Source organism: Schistocerca piceifrons, chromosome 1, assembly GCF_021461385.2.
Source record: "Schistocerca piceifrons isolate TAMUIC-IGC-003096 chromosome 1, iqSchPice1.1, whole genome shotgun sequence".
Classification (NCBI taxonomy): Eukaryota; Metazoa; Arthropoda; class Insecta; order Orthoptera; family Acrididae; genus Schistocerca; species Schistocerca piceifrons.
Genome location: NC_060138.1, coordinates 952,261,186 through 952,270,510, shown reverse-complemented (window position 1 = coordinate 952,270,510; position 9,325 = coordinate 952,261,186).

The window sequence follows — 9,325 nt, the reverse complement described above, 5'->3', positions numbered from 1 at the left end:
TCGCAGTGTCCGCATGTAGCGCTTGCTGCTGTTGTTAATCTGCATTCGTCTCCGCACGCAGACCAACTGTAGTACACCGTATTACCAGACGTCTGTGATAGTGTAGTGTTGTAGCAACTGTGACCATGGTGTATTCGAACTCTGAAAAGGCGGAAATGATACTCATCTGAGGCGAGTGTCGACGAATTGCAGCTGAAGCCTGCAGGGTGTATGCAGAACGGTACCCGGACAGATAGCATCCAACGTGCCGCACATTGTAAAACATCTACCGCCAACTGTATGCAACAGGTATGGTCGTAGCACGCAAACGGGTCCGTAACAGGCCCGTCAGAGGAGAAGCGGGTGCAGTTGGTGTGTTAGCTGCTGTTACCATGAACCCACACATGAGTACACGGGACATTGCGAGAGCCGGTGGACTGAGTCAAAGTAGTGTCATGCGCATACTGCATCGTCACCGCTCCACCCGTTTCATGTGTCGCTACTTCAGCAATTACATGGTGATGACTTTAATCATCGAGTGCAATTCTGTCAATGGGCATTAACAGAGAATGCGTTGCAGTTCTACCTGTTTACCGATGAAGATCACGGGGCAGTGAATCTACGGAACATGCATTACTGGTCCGTGGACAATCCTCGCTGGCTCAGACAGGCAGAGCGACAGCGACCGTGGACTATAAATGTATGGTGCGGAATCATTGGCGACCACCTCAATGGTCCTCACTTCATTGCAGGGGCCCAGACAGCTGCAACATACATCGCGTTTCTACAGAATGATCTGCCAACGTTGCTCGAAAATGTCCCACTGGAAACGCGTCGACGTATGTGGCATCAGCATGATGGTGCACCTGCACATTCCGCAATTAACACTACACTGACCCTTGACAGGATGTTCGACGGGCGTTTCATAGGACGTGGAGGACGCATAAATTGGCCAGCCCGTTCTCCTGATCTTACACCCCTGGACTTCTTTCTGTGGGGTACGTTAAAGGAGAATGTGTACCGTGATGTGCCTACAACCCCAGAGGATATGAAACAACGTATTGTGGCAGCCTGCAGCGACATTACACCAGATGTTCATTACGCCAGAGATTGCAATTGTGTGCAGCAAATGATGGCCACCACATTGAACATCTATTGGCCTGACATATCGGGGAACACTCTATTCCACTCCGTAATTGAACACGGAAACCACGAGTGTACGTGTACCTCACCCCTCATGGTAATATACATGTGCGTCAGTGAAAAAGATCAGTAAAAAGGTGTTAGCATGTGGACGTAATGTGCTGTTCCAGTCTCTTCTGTAACTAAGGTCCATCACCGTTCCCTTTGGATCCCAACGTAATTCGGTGCTCTCCGATACACACGATCGATCAGCGGAGGAGTAGTACTCAATCGTCAACTTTAGGTTACAATATCTCCGGGTGTAATTAACATTTTACAATGCAACAAACGGCACTGATTACGTATTTGTTCATATGTTCAGATGTGCTAACAAAACTAACGGGGTTCCATTTAAAAAAACGTAGGATTGTGTTAAAAATCATACTTCCGTGCATTTTTTGTGGTTTGTATTAACCAATTACACTAGCCCCTATCCTCACGTTCGGTCTGTGGAATCGATTCGTCAGTATTTGATGTGGTTCACGAAATATATCCAGCGGCAATGTTAGGTGACTCACCCTGTATACAGGGTGAGTCACCCAACACTACCGCTGTATGCAGGATGAGTCACCTAACACTACCGCTGGATATATTTCGTAAACCACGGTACATCACGGTACGCATTCTCCTTTAACGTACCCCACAGAAAGAAGTCCAGAGGTGTAAGATCAGGAGAACGGGCTGGCCAATTTATGCGTCCTCCACGTCCTATGAAACGCCCGTCGAACATCCTGTCAAGGGTCAGCCTAGTGTTAATTGCGGAATGTGCAGGTGCACCATCATGCTGATACCACATACGTCGACGCGTTTCCAGTGGGACATTTTCGAGCAACGTTGGCAGATCATTCTGTAGAAACGCGATGTATGTTGTAGCTGTTTGGGCCCCTGCTATGAAGTGAGGACTAATGAGGTGGTCGCCAATGATTCCGCACCATGCATTTACAGTCCACGGTCGCTGTCGCTCTGCCTGTCTGAGCCAGCGAGGATTGTCCACGGACCAGTAATGCATGTTCCGTAGATTCACAGCCCCGTGGTATTCATCGGTAAACAGGTAGAACTGCAACGCATTCTCTGTTAATGCCCATTGACAGAATTGCACTCGATGATTAAAGTCATCACCATGTAATTGCTGATGTAACGACACATGAAACGGGTGAAAGCGGTGACGATGCAGTATGCGCATGCCACTACTTTGACTCAGTCCACCGGCTCTCGCAATGTCCCGTGTACTCATGTGTGGGTTCATGGCAACAGCAGCTAACACACCAACTGCACCCGCTTCTCCTGTGACGGGCCTGTTACGGACCCGTTTGCGTGCTACGACCATACCTGTTGCATACTGTTGGCGGTAGATGTTTTACAATGTGCGGCACGTTGGATGCTATCTGTCCGGGTACCGTTCTGCATACACCCTGCAGGCTTCAGCTGCATTTCGTCGACACTCGCCACAGATGAGTATCATTTCCGCCTTTTCAGAGTTCGAATACACCATGGTCACAGTTGCTACAACACTACACTATCACAGACGTCTGGTAATACGGTGTACTACAGTTGGTCTGCGTGCGGAGACGAATGCAGAACAACAATAGCAGCAAGCGCTACATGCGGACACTGCGACAGCTAGACCAAACCACAACAGTGCACTACAGCCAGACTCGTAAACACGGTCGTCATCGTAAACATGTCGCTGCAGATGCTGCTCGCCGACCGTGGTCCGTGTTTGTTACAACAGGCAACTGAACGTCGGAGGTTTCAAGCGTCAACTTTAGGTTACAATATCTCCGGATGTAATTAACATTTTACAATGCAACAAACGGCACTGATTACGTATTTGTTTGTACGTTCAGATGTGCTAACAAAACTAACTTGGTTACATTTTAAAAAACCTAGGTTTATGTTAAAAAAACATACTTCCGTGCATTTTTGTATGGTTTGTACTAAACAATTACACTAGCGCCTCTCCTCACGTTCGGTCTGTGGAATCGGTTCGTCAGTATTTGATGTGGTTTACGAAATATGTCCAGCGGTAACGGTAGGTTACTCACTCTGTATATATATATATATATATATATATATATATATATATATATATATATATATATATCCCTCGTACTCATACAACTACGACTGCGGCAGAGAGGCCTCAAAAACGAAACGACGACACGTATTGCCAGACTCTTCTTGGAACGCCTCTCTTGTGGCGTCTGTTACGCCTGTTACTGTAGTTCGTAATGCTGTCGTCTCGTGTGATCTGTCCCGTTCGAAATGCACCTATGAACAGTACTCAAGAATTGGTCGAACTAATGTTTCGTTAGTTACATCTATCGAGGATGGTTTACATTTCGTTAAGATTCTCCTAATGAATCTCGGTGGTCATTCCTCGTTACGCAGCTCCGTACGATTCCTCCGATTTATTTTACGCTAGTTGGTGTTTCCAAAGATTTAAGTGTAATCGAACTTTTTATAAACCATTATTTACGCAATACAGTTAGGTGAGGAAAGTCAGGAGACACCTCGTAATGTCGTGTCGGACCTCCTTTTGCCCGGAATAGTGCAGCAGCTCAACGTGGCAGGGATTCAACAAGTTGTTGGAAGACCCCTGCAGAAATATGGAGCCTTGCTGCATCTATAGCTGTCCATAACTGTGAAAGTGTTGCCCGTAAAGGAGTTTGTCCACCATCTGACCTCTAGATTGTGTTCCGTAAATGTCCGAAAGGATTCACGTCTGGCGATATGGATTCCCCAGAATGTTCTTTAAACAAATCGCGAACAATTGTGGCCCGATGATATGGCATCCTTAAAAACTCCACCGTTATTTGCGAACATTAAGTCCGTGACTGGCTGGAAATGATCTCCAAGAAGCCTTTTCCAGTCAATGATCGGTTCAATAGGACCAGAGAACCCAGTGTATACAGTGTAAAAACAGTCCACACCCATATGGAGCCATGACCAGCTTGCACAGTACCTTGTTGATAACAAGGGTCCATCGATTCGTGGGGTCCGCGCCACATTCAAATCCTCCGATCAGCTCTTACCAACTGAAATCGGGACTCATCTAACAAGGCAGCAGTTTTCCAGTCGTGTAGGGTCCAACCGATTGCATCACGAGTCCAGGAGAGTCGCTGCAGGCGATTTCGTACTATCAGGAAGAACCTCGCGTCAGTTTGTAAGAGGTCCATGACTAAGGAATGTATTGTTAGCGCACTCGAGCAGATGTAACTTCGATGGATTGCTCACGCGCTGCCTGCGATGGTATGCTACAATAGAATAACAGACCAGGGAGCAGTGTCGGCAGCAGTAGTTAGTTTTGTAGCTCGCAGTCGGGCGGTTGGGTCTGGTCGCTCTTAGAGAGCAGTTGTCTAGTTTTGTAGCTCACAGAGAGCACTTGTGTCTTGTACGGAATTGCGAAAGCTGGTCGTGGAGAGCGATGGCGGTGCCTGAGCGATGCAGTATAAGGTAAACCAAAAATTACTATTTATAGCCGCACGCATATGTAATTTGTAAGAACTGATTTTGTACTATTGTTATATCAAGTCCCATGTTAATGTTTTTAAAATATCTTTTAATAATAATCTTTCTTATAAAAATAACTTTTGACAATCATTCATCTGAATTTGAAGATTTTACTAATTTCTCCTATCCATGGTCATCCCGATTATCGTAAAGAAAAATCAGTTGTTTCTTTTTATACATGACAAATCTAGCGGCGAGCATTGCACTGGGCTGTGCCAGAAAAATTTCTTATAGGAGCAGATATATACACGTTATTTGGCGATTTCACTGAGGTAAGTATTTTCTATTTATTCAGAATGATTTTTCAGGGCCATGACGCAGCATTGCAGACGTACAGATTTACCATTTTAGGTTCACAGTCAGTTAATTATTGAAAGGTTATATATGAGTCAAATTTTCATTGGGAGGTTAGTCACATTTTATTCCGAGGTTACGGAAAGAATTTATCTGTTGGGAGGTTACAAGTTGTCCCCTGTCATAGTCCATTAACGTCAGATTTTGAGGCAGTATCCTAAGGATATGTTCGTCATATAAACCACATTTATTTCTGCGGTTATTTGATGCAGTGTTGCATGTCTGTTAGCAGTGACAACTCTACACCGTCGCTGCTCTCGGTTATTAAGCGAAGGCCGTCGGCCCCCGCCTATTCTGTGGTGAGACGTAATGTCTGATCTACGGTGTTCTCAGCGCAGTCCTGACAGTGGATCTCGGCATATTGAATTCCCTAACGATTTCCGAAATATAATGTCTCGCGCTAATAGCTCCAACCACCATTCCGCGTTCAAAGCCTGTTAACTCCCGTCGTGCATCCGTAATCACGTCGAAAAGCTTTTCACCTGGATCACTTGAGTTCAAATGACAGCTCCGCCAATGGACTGCCCTTTTATGTCTTGTGTACGCGATAAAGCGCCTTCTGCATACGCGCACGTCGCTATCCCATGAGTTTTTTCACCTCAATGTATGTTCCGAGTCCAGTGGCTACCCTGTTGCCCTTGTTAATGCAGAATCCCTCTTGCGTCAATCTTGTGTTCTTCCGACCTCGTGACGGAAGGCGCACAGAGGCTGTCCACCCCATCCACCCTCCCCCCTCCCAGCCGAATACCGCTACTACAGCGTGCCACCGATGGCACACAGCAACGACGCCTGCCGCCGTTTGCTTGCTGCCCAGTGTTTGGTGGTCTGCTCGGCCGCTCCCGCACCCTTTCTTATGGTAAACGACTCCCGCCGAGCAGCGCTCTCGAGAGGTTTCCCGCTCTGGCCAGGCCACCGCCCGTGGCTGCGGCATTATTCCCGCAGAATGGCTGCGCGCCGCGGGCCCCGGGGCCGCGCGCGCCGCCTGAAAGCCGCCAGATAACCGTATCGCCGCGGCATCCGCCCCGCCTTTTCAAACCAAACTAGCCGCGCACGACGCGCCCTTCTGGGATCAGATGCAAAGCGGCTGGCTGCGCCTCACAGCCACCACCCCTCTGCGTCCTTCCTCTTCGCGCTGGGGCGCCTCTCCAGCCTCGGTATTTTCGTGGTCTACGCATGCGTGTGAGCAAGCGTGCGCTCCGCGGCCGTTATCATCTTCAAATAAATGTTTCTGTCTTGTGATGTTGTGATAGTGGTAGTAGTAGTAGCAGCAGAAGTTTTATTCATCCGTGAATCGCTTTTACAAAGAGACTGGACATATCGTGAATCTGCAATGTAAGAACTGCAAATCTGACGTAATATAGTACACATGCAGCTAGTATACTAGAACATAGTCAGAAGAAAGTAACCTTCGTGCACTTACGACTCTGTAGACAGGAACATGTTGTAGAATGTTGCTCGGTCCAGAGGACTGGAGACAGTAACACACCGATTAGCAAGGAATGCCTCGGAAGACACAACTGTTAGAGTCATGAACCGAATAACAGTGTCGCAATGAAGCAGATAGTGAGTCCATCGAAAAGAAGTGTTGTCACTTCTATTCAATTTTTGCTGGATGAAGTTGTCCAAAAATGTAATGTGGCATCTTTGACAGCGACGGCAATGTGTCTTCTGCGATTGAGCAGCAAATATAGACGGCAAGAGCGAACAGAGCGTATGTTGCGACAAATTTCCGCCGAGGAGGGAGAGGGGAACTGAAGAACTTCTATAATGGCGGAATCTGGGCTGGTTTTGAAGCTAAAAAAAAGTCTCCAAAGAAATTAAAATATTAAAATCGCAAGATCAAGGCAATTTACAGAAAAATGATCATGTTTGCACCATTTCATAGGGTAATAAATGAACAACCGTTTATAAAAAAATCTAACGACTGTAACGATACATATCGACACGTTGCCTGTTTGTGCGTCAGATCGCTTAACAAATGAATGATTAACATAAGGATAAATAAAACTACCAGTTGATTATAAACAAAACTCTAGTCAAGACGGTGTGCCCAAAAGCAAATTTCTCCACAGACACACGGAACAGCCTCTAGATGACACTAATATTTATTTCACCGTGTTTGTTTAGTCATAAATTTTCATATGAATATTTATAAGAAAACGGTTGAGTATATAGAGAGGAAACGGCGAGAATGAATAAAGGAGCATGTCAGAGTAGCAACGGCTATTCCAGTTTGTAAAACTTTGATAATAAGAAAGTGAATTATAGGACAAAATCTAATGCAATGAAACTACTTTTAAATGCGTGTGAATAGTATTATTTTGGGTGGTGCATGCTATTTTGCTAGGGGCGGGGGGGCGGGGGGTTGCTGCTAAAGGTCAAAAATGGCTCTGAGCACTATGGGACTTAACTTCTAAGGTCATCAGTCCCCTAGAACCTAGAACTACTTAAACCTAACTAACCTAAGGACATCACACACATCCATGCCCGAGGCAGAATTTGAACCTGCAACCGTAGCAGTCGCACGGTTCCAGACTGTAGCGCCTTTAACCGCTTGACCACCCCGGCCGGCTGCTAAAGGTCAACCGTGTGGGCAGCATGCCACACATGCTGGAAAGTGTCCGAGTTACGTACGTTCCTGTATTTAGTTATTCCGAAATTAGTTGATTTCTGTGTACAGGTGGAAGATTTTGGAACTTACCAACTGTGAACGTGAGAAAATTATTTGACATGTCTTTGTTAGTGAATCATTTATTGCAAGGAGATTTTAATGCACTGTACAATGCTTGTAAGTTGCCTGCGACTGCTTTGCTCGCTCTGCTAGAAATATATCTTCTGTGGATGAAACATCTGTAAAAATTCATACGTGTGATAACCTCACACTGTTATCTTCAGGGACTATTATCTTGATTCACTGTGATTTAATTAATTATAGTTATACATGTTGTATACAAGTATCATTCACTGACTGGTTCCTAAGGTCGCTTGATAAACTTCAGAAGCTTATGTATGGGTACAGTGCAACAGTGTACAACCACACCCCTGTGTAGATGGGCCAGCGAGCCGTCTGACTGTTTTCTCAAGCTGTCACAGGAGCACTGGTTGCTGGATAGCAGTAGCACGCCACCAACTCCCCGTTTCCAGGTGAATAAAATCGTGGGTCTTCCAGATATACAGATTGGATACAAAATAAAACATAACACCTCACTACACTGTCTACCTTTGTAATTGCTATGTCATTGCTACATGAGAATGAAGAAAACAAAAAAAATTACTCCTTCCACTCCAGCTCAAACTCTGTGGCACTGGGCGTTCTTCCCGTGGTTTACACAAACCCTTCCATAGCTAGAAATCGTACCGTCGCCACCTGGCGAGTTTCGGGGTACTACGACACCACAGGCCTCAGTTTTCCCCTAGTAGTCTAATGCTAGCATGGTAGGTTTTGTATATATGACACATGTAAGAAACGTCCTATTTAGTGTTCATGAGACGTCGTCTCCATACGTTAAGTCAAAGAAAGTCTTTGTCTTAGCTCTTTCGACATGCAGACATTTGCTTTCTCCTGCTGTATAAAGTAATGGTTCATATACTTTAATAGTGTTGTTTTCCGTCTCCAGATGATTTTTTATGCTGTTGACAGAACTTGATTTTTAAAAATTCACTTTACATCTCACCATACGAGAATTCTCCTTTATTATCATTATTGTCACCGCAGTACTGTAAACCTTCACAACGGCAGGCTTTTGCGAGTTTCTCTTTTATGGCCATTGCTATTAATATTAAATACGACATAACGTCCTTCTTGTCTAAGGCACAAATTGCGGTCATCGCCATTGTTCCGTATTTTAGCGTTGTACATGCACGTCGCACTTTCTTGCCTGAGTGTAACTTTATGTGTTTGACCCCTCATTTCATGAGATCGTTATTTACCCATACTTCGGTAACTGTAAAATTTTTATATTTCATACTATGGGAGCTAGTACACTCCTTAGCTACCACCCCCTATCCCCGTAAACATAATTTACGAACTGCAGCTTTTATGTAGTAGAGTTAAAGAATTTTTACGTGGTTTGTTGTTTTACATTTTTGTATATGGCCATAATATTTGTACTGGGTTATAATTGTAATAAATTGTCTTAGGTTGCCTCTCAATACAGGCGAATCGCCTCGCAGATGAAGAAGTCATAAATCCATCTTTATTGCAACCAAAAAATGTCACGGAAAATCGTGCTATAATGCATCAAAAGCCGACTTCAAAATAGCATACAATAAGATCATGATCCTGAATGCAGAGACC